This window comes from Apteryx rowi, unplaced genomic scaffold (assembly GCF_003343035.1).
Source record: "Apteryx rowi isolate R43461 unplaced genomic scaffold, aptRow1 scaffold_67, whole genome shotgun sequence".
Classification (NCBI taxonomy): Eukaryota; Metazoa; Chordata; class Aves; order Apterygiformes; family Apterygidae; genus Apteryx; species Apteryx rowi.
Genome location: NW_020450949.1, coordinates 2,408,742 through 2,425,458, shown reverse-complemented (window position 1 = coordinate 2,425,458; position 16,717 = coordinate 2,408,742). Strand labels below are relative to the sequence as shown.

General features: G+C 36.5%; 1 protein-coding gene across 1 annotated transcript in view; it reads left to right on the top strand.

The window, feature by feature from the left end:
* PLCH2 (phospholipase C eta 2) overlaps positions 1 to 16,717 on the top strand; it is a 151,822-nt gene that overhangs the window by 9,472 nt on the left and 125,633 nt on the right. The window lies entirely within an intron of this gene.

Below are 16,717 nucleotides of genomic sequence, written 5' to 3'. Positions count from 1 at the left end.
TTTGGGAGTGGTCGTGTGCGGTATTTCAGAGCCCTCTTCTGTGCCTTAGCTGGAAGATGCGTTTTCCGGTATGCTAAAGGGATCCGTCCTTCTAGAACATAGTGTCTCTCCTAGCAGCGCTGTTTGTGTTTACTGACATAGTGTGTCAGCTAAGTGATTCCTTTCATGGATGATTCATTCATGAAAGATGGGATTTGGAAAGAAAAAGATGAGTGAACCTCAATGTTAAAAGCTTAAAATCCCAGTGTCTCTGATAAATTACTCTTTGAAATTGCATCTAATCCCTAGTTTATTTACTCTAGAGGCTTGAGTGGGTTCTAGACAGAGTGTAATAACTCATGTTGTTGTAAGGTTTATTGGCCTCTGTGGAGACAGCTAACATTATATTAGCCATTTTGAGGCTGTTGCAGGTATGGCTAGCATATTTTTTTCTGTGTGCTGTCTACAAACAATAGCTTTTTTCACAAAGGTAAAAATTAACAGTATCTTGAAAATGCTTACTACCAATATGTATCTTGAAATCTGATATATTAATCATTGTCAAAATATGCCCTWGCAGATTTTAATATGTCACTTCAGTTATAAACTCAGTTTTGCAAAATGTATAAGCAAAGGGAAAGTTAAACACTTCCACAGTGTAATCGACTTGAGGAAATGACTCAGTTTGGATTAAAATTAATGTTTTCCAGAAGAGTTTGTAGACTTCAATAGTAGCAATTGAGAGTGAAACTGAGAGTACTCTGAAAGAATTAGAGTTTGTACTTGTTTTTCTTGTCACTGCTGAAACAGAAGCAAAAGTTATTAACAATATAACATGAACACAGCTAAACTGGATATTTGTAGTCCTCTAGCTTTCAGTAGCCTTATTAGTAATACTGCTTGTGACACAAAAGTTCTGATCTGTTTTACTGCACCAAAAGCTGCAAATTATAAGTAATGGAATGATGAGTCTTACGTGTAAATAACACTCCCCTACTGCATCGCTCCTTGCTCCAGATGCATCCCAAACTTTTATTTGGTCCTGTGTGGAAGGGTATATAACATACGAGAAATTGCAGATTGAACAATCTGTGTCTATGAAATCAACAAGGTAAGAAAAACACTAGAACCTTTTATTTAGTAAAACAGTAGGGGGAGCACTTGCGTAAGATATATCCCATGATATTTCTTAATTTTCACACCTAGCCCACACTTCTGATTTAAATCTTGACATATAGTGATTTGGTACGTCCCAAATTATTAAACTTGAAGCTGGTACCCCAAATCATAGCGTTGTCCTAAAAATATGAAATAAAAAACAATCGACCAACCTTTGGATCATTTTGTGAAGAATGCCAGTTCGCTTCACAGTCTCGCATACTTGATTTTGTTTAAAGTGAGAACCGTGATTCCCATGCTAGCTCATGCGTCCAACAGCTCAGTTAAAAATACTGAACATCAGAAGACTTTGGATAAAATTACAAGACTTGATACCATTCTCACCATAAAAATATTTGTTGCTATTTCAACATCACACAAGCAGTATAACAAGTGCATCCCAGTCAGAGTTTAGCCCTTGTGCTGTCTGAGATGGATAGTATTTCCTTGTGTTGTGTATGACTTCCTCCAGCAATCAAGAAACTAATATCATTTGAGTCAGTTGCACATGAGAAAACACAAGAAGGCTAGAGGAGTTAGGAACAAATAGTGATATTTTGTTAGAGCTGCTAACTTAGCTTAGAGTGATATCTGATTAGTTGTAAACAACTGTTAGAAAAGTTGGTTAGAGTGCTGAGTACCTTTCTGTTTTGTGTTCTTTGAGAGATGTATGTTTTATTAAGTATACAGAGTAAATATTTATTGCCATTTTATTGAAATGGGTAAATAGGGTTTTCTTGCTTCATAGGTCAAGAAATCAAAGCAAAAGCTCAAGAAATTTTTTTGCAGAGTTGTGGAATTAGTGTGACAGCTGAAATGCTGGCTACCGAACCCTTAATTATTAGATCAGAAACCATTTTTAGAACTAAGGAGAAGTTCAGGCTTTTGAAGGACAGACTTCCATTCCTCAAAAATTTGTTATTTTGGTGGAATTATGTGGTAAATAATATTCTTTGGCTTTTTTGTTAATAGAGCTAGTTATTTTTAATATAGCTTTAAAATAAACAGCATAGTCAAACTGTATTTAAATGCTGTAGGAAGATTGACATAGTAAACTCTTACAGTCCAGTAGACGTTTATTTGTGTAACTGATTATGGGGTCTATTCCTATTTTATGTGCAAAATGACTTTTTTCAGTAGAAAACGAAAGCCAACCTTCATAGCATCTGAAAATCCAAATTATCACTGGTTCTGAGTGATGTATGGTAACTTCTTTGTTTTTATGTGTATTCAGTCTATTCTTTGCATCAATATTTTATGGGTGCAGCTTATTAATATTTATTTTATTAATTTTGAATTCACACTTTACCTGGTCCTTACCATCAGTTAAGGTTCTAGGCTGCCTAGATTGTTCCCACAAATAATAAAACATATCTTTAAGTTCTCAGTATGTGCACATTCTTGATGAATTGAATAGATTTTGGTATATTCTAAAAATTAAGCTTATTTATACTGTTTTGAAGGATGGGAGTGCTATAAAGTATGGCAATAAATATACATTCTCTGTAAAAAATAAATAAATAAATAATCCAAATCTAGAAAGCAAGTCAAGATATCTCTTTCCTCCCACTCTTTCGTCCCCCTCTTCTTCCGATGGCATCATGCTAAATAGCCTCTTAGTTATGGGCAGACAGCTGTCATGTATATACCGTTAAGGAGAATTGACTGCTGTTCCATTTAGCTATRTTCTTGTACTGCAAATTGCAAGAAAGGGTGATAGAACTCTTTTTGCACCTTCAGCGTGTTGTAACTGATTATTGTAATAATGGAACACATTCTTCATTTCTTGATTTCTGGCATTGTGAATTATTTAGGCAGCTTCCTGTGTTTCACATGAGAAGAAGTTGCATTGGCATTTGTGTATAGCAGTAATGGTATATTGACACTTTGTTTTTTGTCACTAACATACATCAGAAATCAGTATCATTACCTTTCTTAGCAGATGGAAGAAATCAAGGAGCAAAAAGGTGATATGACATCTAGAGACTAATGGAAAAGTTGGAAAGAGAGTCCAGATTTTTAGTCTCAATCCAGCTTTGTCTACTGGACCAGATGTTTTTGCCCATGCAGTATTGGGTTATACTTCGTGAAGTATTCTGGAGAAAGTTCACATATGTGTTATGTGCAGTTGTATATGCTTTTGGGCAGTTAATGTGATTGCAGCATCATGAAGAAATATAGTTCTGTGTAGGATAAATCATATTTGTTTACTTTGCAAACAATGCTTGCAAGAGCAGTGCAGGATAGCACTGATTTGTATAATAGAAATGCAGTGTTGTGCATCTGACATGTTGTGGAAAAAGGAGTAAATGCTGTAGTACATAAAGCATCATTTGAAATTCACATACTCCCAAATGTCTCTTAAACAAATCTATATTAGGAAAGGTATTGTGTATACATATGTATTATATGTATATTTAATAATTTGTTTTACCTTTCATCACTAGTTCAGATATGGATAGGTGTAGCATTTTTTTAGTTGCCTCTGTTTTCTTGCCTCCTCTTAAGATCTTCACATCCTTATTTTGCAGAAAATAAACTAACATTTTATAGGGAGAGGTGACTAGAAAATAGTTATTGAGCCTGAAAGGTGAAGACCTCTGTTCTTAACTGGATAAACCGTTGCTACTGATAAGAAGTTGCTCATATGAATAGTTCTATAGTGAAGAGACTATTTCTGAGTAATTCTTTATTAATGGAAGTTGATATTTTATAGTCTATGATTTTTGTCCTTAATTCATAAACCAGTAACAGCTAACAAACCTGTGAACATTAAAGGGAAAATATAAAATGGGCAAATTAAACAAATAATAATTTGAAGGCATTATCCAGGGCTATTAGGTAATCTGTAAAATAATTTAATATGAAACATCCAATCCTGCAACTTCTTGGGGAATCTCAAGATACTTGGCTAGTAAAGGAAACATTTTAATTTGGTCTGCTTTGTAGTGTTGCCTTATTTATCTTTACTCTCGCTTTCTCCTCTTTGTTCTTCCTGTTAGTGCTTTGGCAGTAATGCTGCCATATGTTGTGAGATGAGCTCTCTTCTACCATAAGTACATCAGCAAAGGCATAAAATGGCAGACTTTGCCTGCCTGTTGAGGGTCAGTGTTATGCTGCAGGTGTCAGTCTAAACTCAAACTTGTTTTCGTTCTGCATATTTCTGGTAATTTCCCTTTCTTTCTGTAAGGAAGTTTTGGGGAAAAAAAAATATTTTGTGGAGCTGGACTTACTAACCAAAAGGACTATAAAGTGTCACTTTGCATAGTGGTTTGTGACTGCTGATTAGAAGTGAAGCTGAAAACTCCCTGGTAGTGCTGAAACTCAAAGGTGTTCACTGGTTGTGAACTCTCAAGTTCTGCACATACACRCAGTAAAGATGATAATGTTCAGTGATAAAGTGGAAGTGAAGGGCACTGGCCAATTCTTCAAAAGCAAATGCAAATTTTTTGGGATGTGTTGAGTATTCAGTCAATTATATCTTAATTCTTCTTCCTTCCCTTTTCTCTTTTTTCATACTTTCTCTTTGGAGAATAATAATTTTAAAAGAGCAAAGTTGTTTTCAGAAAAGAGATTAGTAAGTAATTCTTCCTTGTCAGTCCTATGCATGTGACATAAGGTGGCTTTTGTTCCAATGCTGTAGAGTATTTATACATGGCGGTGTAGCTGGGCCTCACCTCCCACCTGAAGGAAGTTTCATCAGTGCATCAGTGTGTATTTGCAGATGTTGTTTCTTTGGGTTGGTTTTTTATTTTTTTATTTTTTTATTTTTTTGGATCTTGTATGCTGTTGAAAGCTTAGATCTTTTGATTCTGCCCCTCTCTATTGCTCTACACTGAGATTTTCCCTGTTTGCTGCATAGAATTTGAGTTAGTGAATACTGCAACAATTATAGGTACTATTATTTTGTGCAATGAGGAACATATAATCTGCCAAATAGGAATACGTATTTGCCTGTGTGTGGGGACACAATCTTCCCCCCTTCCCCCCCCCCAAAAAAAAAAAAAACTTCCCAACAAAATTACCACTTGTACTGGGAAGCAGTATAGGAAAATGCTACATTTAGAATCATTCCAAAAAAAAAAAAAAAAAAGCGCATACGGTGTTGGATTATTCCTTGTACGTTCAGGCCAAACCTACTTCTACCATAAATTCCATCCTCTGGCAAAAACAAAATCATGAGTTAGAAGATCAGCATGAAAGAAGTGTCTGATTTGAATGCAGACTGTGCAAATACTGTGTTTATTGTAATGATAAGAAACATGTAATATATTTACCAAGAATAATAAAACAACACTTTCTCCTAGCAGAATACTGAGCAGTTAAGTCTGTAAAGCTGAAAGGACCTGAGATTCTAGCGTATTTCAAACACTGCCTACTAACCTGATGGAAGCTTCTTGGATACACTGTATCCTAAGAATGATTCTGTTAGGAATAGCAGCAGATCACAGTATGGCCCACTATGAATCCTTTTATCAGTGTGATGGCTCAGCTGATACTGAAGTGAAAAGGTAAAACGCCCAGGGATGTATATGACTAATTGTTCCATCTGTCACATACAGCAAGAACAGACTGATATTAGTTGTTTTACTGTGAAATGCAAGAAAAATTTACCTTTCTTCTCCTTTGTATCCYGACTGATATCTGCAATTGCAGAAAATTGCCATCTCTCTTAAAATTTAGCAGCTGTATTTGACTTAAGGTTTTGCAGGATGGAAATTTCTGTGAAGACTTCACTGCCTTTGCATTCTTCTCTACTCTTGCTTATAACAGGCCTGATAAGGGAGTTGCTTCACTGGTATTAACATAAGGAAGTCCAAAATGTAAAACAAACTCAGCTCACGGTAATGATTAACTTTCCCTCCCACATTTTGCTTGTCTATGCATTATTAAATATGGTTTTACCTCTACAGACTTGTTAGTATGGAATAAGTTTGGAGTGCAACTTTCAAACAGGGCAATAAACAGATGTTTCAGTTTCCAACCTGAAGAACAGGTTCTGCTTATATAAAAGGAACTCAACGTCTGCCCAAGACTGTTACCACCCTCTGATTCCCTTTGCCTCCTCCCACTTTGAACTTGTTACCCTGGAGCTGAACTGTTTGAACAAGGATTGTAAGAGTTGCTTTGTGATCAGTGAGCTGAGAGCCATTAACATGTAAATTGCAGGGGAGGAGCCTTCACCGTCAGATTTTGCACCCCCCCCCCCTTTTTTTGTCATGCTCACGAAGCTCCCGATGTGCGTGCAAAGAAGCTAGGACGGATCGACTGCAGTGTCCAGAAAGAAGAAACAAAGGTGTGTGTTTTTATTTGCTGCCTTCCCTTTCTGGAATCTTTCTGGTGTGCATTTAACACTTTTGCTCACTCTTAGAAGTTAGGAATAAATTTTATAATGTGCTAGCACAGGAATATATATAGCTTTATGATTGCAACAGAATTTGCTGCTACTTCTGCTTCTCTCTTTTCTAAGGAAGAGAGAATGGAAAGAGCATAATATCTACTGCTTATTTTATTTTGGTCATGCTGTTTCTTGTTCAGGAAAACACGTACCACCTTGGAATCCTGTAAGCCCTTGGTTTTTAGATTCTCTGAGCTTGTAGGGATCAAAAGAACCACATTTGTGATATAACAGTTTAGACTTTTTTCTAACTGGACAACTGCTTTCTTCAACACAAGTCTACCACATTCTGAAATAACCTGAGCATTGAGCTTTTGCAGGTAAATTGTTAGCCAAAACCAAAATTGTCTTGAATAAGAGAAGTTTACTTTAAAATAAACATAAGATATTTAAATAAAGTACCAGTTAAAAATAAGTAAAATAACCTGGCTGATTCTGTGACTGAACAGTTGGTAAGTCTTGACTTGGAAGGAAAGGCAGGCATGACCCTTTGAAAGTGTATGCGTTATTTGTTTGTTTTTGTTGTTTTGGGCTGTGGAAAAGGAATTTTCAGTTCTTTCCTGGCATAAAAATGTGGGTTAGGATTCCAGAGATACGGCAAATGACAGGGATAGCCAACCTGTGCTGCCTATGCTTTAAATGCCGCAGGCTCCAGAGCTTAGATGTAGATCTTGACATAGCCAAAGTACTGGGGGCGATAAGTTCTAGAGTCATGTTTTGTTCCATGGTAGATGTAGGTTCAACTGCTAAAAAATAAAGTAGTTAGACGTAGAGTAAGATTTGCTGCAGTCTCTTGGAAGTTTTGGGTTGGAGATTTATGCCATCTTCAGAATCTAGGTCAAAGTTAAGTTAGTTAATTATTGTTGTTCAAAAGACAGTGGTCAAAGTTTTGTATATTAAAACAGATTTCCTGTTCTTACTGAGGAAGAAAACTTTAGCTGGGGAAAATTCTTTTTTGTCTAGTAAGATTAGGGATGAAGAAGCTGTTTAGTTCAGATGAAGGACAGGAATTTAATGTGTTACGAGAGAAAATCGGTGACTATTGAGGAAATGTACTTGTTATCTAAATGCAGGGAAGATTGCGCAGAATCGTAGTTACTGCATCCTCACTAAAACTGCACTGTAATGACCTCAGTACTGGTGCATGAAGAACAGATGAGTAAACACTGACTCAGTTCTGAGCTCTTTGTTAGATGGGCTACTACTTCTAGGTTGTGTTTCTGGGCCCCTGGGGTTATCTGTATAGACCATGACCACATATAGATACATTTGAGATTGCAGCCCAGTTACATGTGGGTTTTTGTATTTTATTTAATAAGCTAAATATTTTACCAGATCCAAAGCGCATTTACAAAGCGGGTTGCCAATTCTTAAATTCAATGATTATGTTGGGAAGATTAGTTCCTATAATGCATCATATTTTAGTCTTTTAGCCTAAAGAATCTGTGATTCTGATCACCTGCCTATGGTGTGGCTTCCTGTCTAAAGCCAGGAGAATTTTAATCTGACAATTTTATTAGTGTGTCTAATCATAATGTTAGTCCTCAAAGGTTAATTTTTCCTGCTTGTTCTTGCAACTCATGGAGATTTTCACCTTATGGGACCACAAGTTTTCTAGGACTGCAGACTACATGGAGTTTTTAATTAATTCATGTTTTGTCATTGGTAAGTAAATGTGACTTTTTAATGGAATGYCTTGCATGTAAACTTGTGTCAAACCTATTAAATTCATGTTCTACAGACCACTGCACAATTTTCAGTCATCCCTTGCTTTTGGTTTATTTTTGTTCTGGTTTTGAAAACATAATAAAAACTCATGGCCAAATTCTTTTTCTGTTATCTGAAAAGGCTTCTGTTTTCTTCTCATGTGACATTCATCATTTCTGTAGACAATGCTGAATTAAAGACTACTCCATACTCATCCTAAAGAATCTGAGAGAGCATCTAAGTGAATATTGCTGCCAGAAGTCCTTCCCACTGTGAGAGCTTATTGATAGCATCCACAAATTGTAAAGAGCTGTAGAGGTGAAAGACTGAAATTCTTTTGTAAAAGGATCTTTTTTATCTTTTCTAGGAATAAAAGGCATTGAGAGTATGGTTCCTTAAGTTCTGTATTCACAGTTTTGGTGCACCACAAAGGTACTTTTCTTCCAGATTAATATAAAATAATTATATTTCTTTGTCTGCAGTATTTACTTTGTTTCAAAATAAAATGTACAAAGCACTCATTTCCTAAATATAATTCAAAGGTGGCTGCTTATTTGTGAATGCCACTGGAATTTGTTTTTGTTAGTCCTGTTAATTCACCCGGAGCTAAGAAAATGACTGTATGAGTACTTCTGAGTGGGAAATAGGATGAGGCTGAAGAGACTTTCAGTAGAATTTCTCAGTTGCTAAGGATCACCTGAATTTACAATACATTTGTCATCCTCCAGGAAGACATCCAACTGATTAATGTGGAGGCAGTTGAATGGGAAGGCTCCTGAATCCTTATGGATCCTTATGAATGATATTTGATTTCTTCTAAGCAGGCTTTTTGGATAACTGAATTTGTTTTCTGTTTTTCCTGAAAGATCATTCTGTGGTTTGAACTGTGCCTTCTAATCTAATCGGCCTATAAATACCCTGTCTAAGAAAGATGCAGTAATATGGACTAGTGCATATGGTGTATTAATGGACAGCACAGGGCAAATTTTATGCTTTATTGTATTGTTATGAACTTAGAACAACTTATGTTTGGGATGCAGGATGGACCTTGTGGTTGTTGCTTAGTCTTGGTAACAGCTTTTTAATGCCTATGTGTATGTTGTGCAATCCTAAATTGAGTGGAACAGTATTCCTTTACACAATGGAGAAAATAAATCAGATTAGGTTTTGTAGTTTGGATAAATTACACTCTAAGGTCTGATTCTTTATGATCTTGTCCTGTATGACAGTGCAGTGTGAATATAAAAGAAAGGTTTTAGTATAAGGTAGGGTGGTCTGCAGCAGGAGTATATAGGGCTTGTTCACCAAGTTCGCCTATTCTATAGTGAAATGTCTGTGAATTACTTTCACGTGGAAGATTCTTAGAACAGGTTATTACAGGGAGAAAAGCTGATGGAGTACACAAAAGCTGAATTTTGGTTGCTCTAGTTTCTGTCACCTTCATTTCATGTATCTGTTTTGTTCTGTGAGCTCTACAAGACTCTGGTAGTCACCTGTGTGTATAATGATTAGCATTTCATGTATCATTATATAAAAATGTCAGGTTGGATGAAACCATCTATTATTATGATGCAGTTTAATTGCATTTTAATAAGTATATGTGCTTATGGGAACCTTAGTGCTTCTCTTTGCTTACATGTGAAATGTGCCCCTTTTTTTGTAATTTTGAAATCTTTCAAAATAGAAAGATTTGCCTGACTAGATTGTTTAAAATGTTCTATCTTTGCATTTTGGGGTTTTTCTTATTAAGCTGGTGCATTTTGTCTGTGGCCTGTATCTGGAAATAAATGAAAGAAGTGAAGTCATGATGTGCACTAGCAGTCTGTTAACTTCTTTCAGTAAGATGCTGTCCACTCTCCAAAAGACCTACGCGGCATAAGTATTAATTATGTTTCAATGATGAAATTAATTGGGGCACAGGCTTTTTGCTTTGGTTCTACACAGAGGATGAACTTTGCCCCTGTGCACTTTGTTTCCAAAGGTAAAACAAAGCACTGTTGTTCCATTCTTGTAATGATTCAGGAGGTTGTTATAACAGAAGTCATCTGCTTTTCCTGAGCATCTATATGTTTATCAACAGTCACCTCACCACGTAAACCTCACTGTAAATTCTAATTGCATTGTTTACCTCTCCCTCTCAAAAAGATCTTTTTTTTTCTTTTTTCTTTCTTTTTTTTTTTTTTTTTTTTTAAGAAAATGATTGCAGTATGGAAGCTTGTTACACAGTAATGCTATAATTTTGCAGCATTATAGCTGAGAACAGTTTGTTCTTTCTATAGTGAAGCTAGACATAATAAATAGCTATTTGGGGAAGTAGAGAACCCTCTGTTTAAAGTACAGGATCATCTGATTCAAACTCATTTGTATTCCAGTGATGGAAAAAAAAATCAGGTAAAAAATATACTGAGCTTCAAATTTTATGAAGTTTATATAATGCCAGGTAAACAGATTTTTTTTCACCCTGTCTTTGTTAGAAAGCATTATAATTTAGATCCAGCAAAGCTTTTGTGTGTAGTTGGTAGTGACCTCTTTTGCCATTTGATGATACAGTCTTTGGGTCAAATTTATTGAAATGGATGTACAGTCTACTTCTGCGAGCAAATGTTCATTGTATTTAAGCAACAGAAAATATTTTCAGGAGAGCGGTCTTAACCAAAGAAGTGAAAGATAGATATTAGAGTTAAAAGTTGATGTGTTGATGGCATAGACGATTAAGGATTTGTATACAGAAATAAGTGAAAAGGAGATCTGCCTGTCAGTTTTTTTTTCCCCTATAGTCTTTAGTTACAGGATTTCTCAGGTGGATGAGCCTATTTCTTCAGTAGTTTGGGTTGGTATGTATGCAGCAGGGGACTGTTCTGCATTTGTTATCTATAAAGTGACCCATTGCTTCCCTAGATAGATTTAAATTAATCTGGTCTTACTATTGAAATATCTCTTCCAATGTTTAGCCTGAATTTCCTTTGACTTAATTCTACTATCCGGGCCCTATTTGTGATTTTACCTCTGCTCCCGTTGAAACCATTGGCCTCRCTATATGACAGCAAACTTTCCTGTATGTCTCTCATATTATTTCCTGTATGTCTCTTAATGGCGTGTGTGAAGTTAGTAGTAGGTACAGACCATGTGTTTATTATCAGATGACACTGAAGAAAAGGCATGTATAACATGCATAGTGAGCCAAGTCTGCTTCCAGGACAGCTGTTCTCTCTTATTGGCCCCTGAACTAAGCATAGTGTATGCGGCCCCTTTGTAGAACATCTCAGCCCAGTGTTTGCTGCAAGTCATTACAAGGTTCTGGCCTTTCAGGTTACTGCTTAGAACCCAGACCTTAAATCTACAGGGAATTTCCAAACTTTTTATTCATTGTGTAATCTGCCTTTTTTTCTGGGGATGGGGTGCTTGCCTTCAGCACATATAGTACACAGTAAAGTCTTTGGATAGGTACCTGCAAAACTGCAGGCTGTGACAAATCTTTACACATGCTTAGACAAAGCTCTGTCTTTCCTTGCTGGTTTTCTGTACATTGCTGTGTGGTAGACTGCATATGAGTCTGTGAGCATTATTAATAGAAATTTTGAGTGTAGATGTCAAACTAAGCAGGGCTAATGCTTCAGTATTTTTGAGATGTGCTGCAGGAGGCATACTGGCTCCCAAAAGAACAGTTAGAGCTGCGGTCCACACTTGCAAAATTCTGTGGTTTTCAAATAGGATTCACAACTGAATGAAAATTTTGAGAAGTGTTCACTTATGAAATGGGAAAATGTAGGATAAGGTTCTGGGTTATCATGAACATTTCCCCAGATGCAAGATGGCCACAACAAAATAGATTTTTTGAGTGAAGTGCATTGGGCTCTATTGAGGAAAAGAGCTATGTAAGAACTCAGTATTGTGTTGCTAAGCCTCTAATTGGTTGAAACTAGCCTGCAGGCCCTTGAATCTGATTTGTTAAAGAGCTCACAGTTCGGTCTACCTGAGGTTGGGTTTCAAGCAACCATGAGGTAGGTCTGAAGCGATTCTAATGCTTATTTTAAGAACTGTGGCTTCCCATTATCATGCACCTGAAAATATAAGCTTAGTGAGGTTTGAACCCCATTTGAATTAGAAATTTAGCACACAACTGGAGAGATTAATTTTGTGTTTCTGGTTCTGATCGGGCTCTGAATTTCTTTATCGTTTGTCACAGCCTCACTCGGTTCCATTTAATTAAGGAACGACTCCTGGAGAATCTTCTGATATCTTCATAGCTGTCATGGAGCTCTGGACTACCTCAGAAATTAAAAGAGAAATTGGGTGGTAAGGTGATGGAGTTTCACATGTTAACATTCCTGGGAGAAATCAAAAGTTCTGCAGAAACTGCAGTTCGCATCCCCTCCAGATGTTGTTTGCTAAAGTCCTTATGCAGAAACTTGTGATACCGCTTTTTGCGCTGAATCTGGTAATAGTTTTGTTATCTCCTGCTGTCTATAGTGTCCCATCCTACATCTTCTCATCCTAAAAGTTTAGACAGTTACTGAATGAGATAGGAGGTTATTGGGGTAATCTTATTTATTGAATAATAAAGTACTGAAGTCCACTAGTCCAAAAGCTTGCTACCCTGTGACAAGTTCATTAGTGTTTGTGTATGTCACTCCCCTCTGTTGGACAAAATGAGAATGGATCAAATGAGTCCTAGACCATTTCCTGCTAATGGGGAAGGAGATTCATTAGCTAGATAATTGGATGTTTGGCACGAAAAAAATCTGCCTTCACTCCTGTTTGCCAGGTGTGACCATGTTTTTCTCGCAGTCTATGAATGTAGCAGTCACTTTTACCAGCTTATTTTCTGTCTGATAGTAGGATGGTACAAAGAAAAACCAGCTTGAAAAGAGAACATGTTTTTGATTCTGTTCGGGTTCTTTATTATGGTAAATGAAAATGTTGCCAACTGTGAAAATCCTAATGTAGCTCTTTGTCCAGCCTTACGTCCAACATGATGACTTACTGAGTTTTCAAAAGAAGTCTGAAAGATGGTCTTTAGAGAAGATGACTTTAGGAGAACGCGCACAGAGCAGTATTCTATCATCAGCTCCTTTCCAGGAGTATTTGTTGGAAATGAAGTTTGAATTGCAAATCATAAGAATTCAACACCTGAACTAGATTGTGTTTGTTATAGAAGGAGCTTAAATACATATCCTTTTTTAATTTTAACAAACAGCAGTATTTGGCCTTAATGACAATGCAAATAGATTACACCTGAGTTGTTCGAAGGAGCCTGTGCACAACATTAAATTGATGAGGAAGTTGGGCATCTACGCTTAACTTAAATCTGTGGTCTGAAATCTTGAAAGCAATGAAAGTGTTAGGAGAGCTGGAGAGTGTCTCTTGTAATGGATTTGAAACCCCACAATCCTTCCAAAGCCTCTCTTCTTTCTTCTGTGCTTGGAATTGATATTCCATGCTTTCTGTGCATCATTGTTCTCCCTGTCACTGAAGGTCACTTTAGTATTTCTGTGTCCTGCTATTATCCCTAGTTTTGAAGTTTGTCATGACTGAATTCTGATTCTCCTGAAAGCTTTCCACAAAATAGATGTTCAGAAGTAGTACRGAGTGGTGGAGCACTTGCACAGTGTTATAAAGCGGGAGCTGTGTTACAGTTAAAGGTAATAGTCCTGATTTCCATTTGCAGAATTTAATTACTAGATTGCCCTCCTCTTTGCAGCTTTTGCTGAATGGGAATATGTGCTCTACTCCCAAAGCTGCATATAATTAACTCTAGTTTTCTGAGTGTTTGTGTACGTGTTTGATATTTTCTAGTGATATGAAGCCTGCTTATTGAATTTTAAGTTGCATTGAACACAGCAAAGTTTTACCCCTTTCCAGTTTCCCAAAGTAGACTAGAAAAGTGAAAACAGAATACAGATCAAAGCACCTGTAGTATATATGTACCCTCCCCWATTATGGCCATTTTGTGCTGGGGAAAATGTAGTCAGTATCAGCATCATTAAACCTATGCTCTGGATCTGTTTTGTGCATCTGACAGATTTTTGTTTGCCATGATTGGGCTTTTGGATTGTTCCAAATGGAAGTTAGATATGTATGTTTCTGCTGTAGAATTTATTATCTCAATAAAGATACAAGTAGTGGAAAATTATGGTAAATAAATGTGCTGAAAGATGGATGGAATAAGACTGGTGGATAAAAGCTTTGCTTCTGATTAGGTTAATTAATATCCTCATTCCTCTTCACTAGCAAATGCTTCATGATATATAATTTGTTACCTTTCTGCCTCATGATAAGGTAATAAAATGTATTCATTTTATTATTTCCTGTCCTCCTTCCTTTGCTTAACATTTGTATCTGGTCCTATTAAGCACCCTCAGGAGAAAGCTGAATGTCCACCACTGACTTGCAACAGGAGAACACATGTTGCTACCTCCTTTCTACCTCCTGCAGAATAAATTATACCTTAATATCTAAGAGATTGATCAGTATAGCAGTAAACTGGTGTACAGAACTAAAACGGTTTGATTAAAGGTCAGACACACTATTCTTAAACTCCTTTCTTCTTAGATGAAGTTGTAAAAAAAATTTTGTTGGGCTTCTGGAGAGTGGCCAAGACTGCTAACATACTTAGGAATATTATCAGTATTATAGGTCTCTTGAATACAAATGGTATCGGAACCCATAATCTGTTTATCCTCTTTAATGTAACTCACTAATTCCCATTGCAGTAACAGCTTAATCTTCCCTACAGTGGTCACTTCCTGTCTGTCCCTGTACTGGAAACCTAAAAGACTAACAAGGAAATCTTTCTCTTCTCTGAGGCTATTTTGGCCTTCATTGTACAGTATGAAACTTGTAGTTTTGAAGTAGTTCTGAGCCAAGCTAGTGGATGAGATTTAGATCCTTGCTAATTAATTAGTTCCCTTTGCTCTTCTAATACAAATTTCCCACTCTCTCTCTTCTTAATTACAAATGTAGATACTCCTTGGGAAGCAGGAAGCTGCTGTGTGCTGTATTTCCATGTCATTGCAAATTTCAGATAGATCTGGGAAATAGCTATCAACAAGTAAAGATTATGAAACTGAAAGGTTTTCGGCAGCTCTGGATTAATAGGAAAATAGATTAAAAATAAGTCTCCTGCATATCTTCTTATAGAAAGTGCTGCAATTTTAATTTTAGTTTTGTAGAGTAAATGCTGAAGTTGCATAGTGTAGTTAATAAAAACCTGGAATAAATATTCTTGGGATTAAATAATAACTCTCCTTATTTGTGTAAATAATATCCAGTTACATCATTCAGCAAAAATGCAGGGCTCTGCTACAGAATATGCAGCTCTAATTGCAATAAGGGAAAAAAGCTGACAAATGTTAAAAGTGTTGCCTTTATGTGGGATGACTGTTTTAGGTATGAGTGAATCAGGCTATCCAAAAGATGTTCCAGTGTCCTTTTTTCTTGATTGCCTTCCCACTGCTCCTCCTTATATATTTATTTTTTCTTTTGTTTGCCAGAGAACACTATCTGATGTGAGTTTGTTCTGTGCATGCCCTGTCCTTAGGGAAAAAGAATGCTGCATCACGCCCTGAGGTGTAGGCTTACCCCCTTGATCTATAGTACTGAAACAGACTTCTTTCTTTTTGCTTTGGATGTGAAGTAACTTGCCTGGGCGTGCAAGTTATCTCAAATGGAATTGCCCTGTGAATGAAGCTGCATTCTTTAAAATGAACAGCATGTCTTAGTGAACTGTAGTAGAGTTTAATAGCAAATCCCAAGTCTCAGATATTAATGCTTTATTTTTCTCCTATTTGAGAACATATTTTGATCTTTTACCCTATTCATCTGCTTCCTGATCAAACTATTCAGACTGAACTGATGACTTAGGTTTTTTTATGTTTAATCCATTGTATTAATGTATTTATTCTGCAAGGATAACAGAGCATATCTTAATGCCAGTGGATGCTGTTTGGTACCTTTCTGCATGTCTTTTGGGGTTAAACTTTAAATGCTGCAGTGATATAAAAATGGCTAAAAGATTGGTAATAGGATAGCTTTTTGTCTCCAAGAGATACCTATCCTGCTACTAGGTTTTATATCCTGTTGTGTAAGGGAATATGGAACATGGCACAATACTTACATATGGCTCTTAACATAAGCTGTCAGTTTAAATCTTGTTCATGTGGTCTGACTAGGTACGGTTCCTCTCTCTCGGCTGTTCTGTGGCTTTTGTTAATGAGCAGTGCTGTTCTCAGAAGCCAGACTGTTTGCTGGTGTAACAGAGGTGAAACGTTTTCAGAGTGTATCACTGATATTTTAATCATACAATCTTCACAAGCAATCTTCACAAGCAAACTTACCAGGAAAGTCAAAAGAGCTTCTTTCATTTATCTTCATAGGAAGTCTGGCCTCTAAATCTTGTTTTGAGACATCAATTTGCATACTGCTTTACTTTTTAAAGATGAATTGTGTGCTTTTCTGTTGGTTGCCTAGGATTCA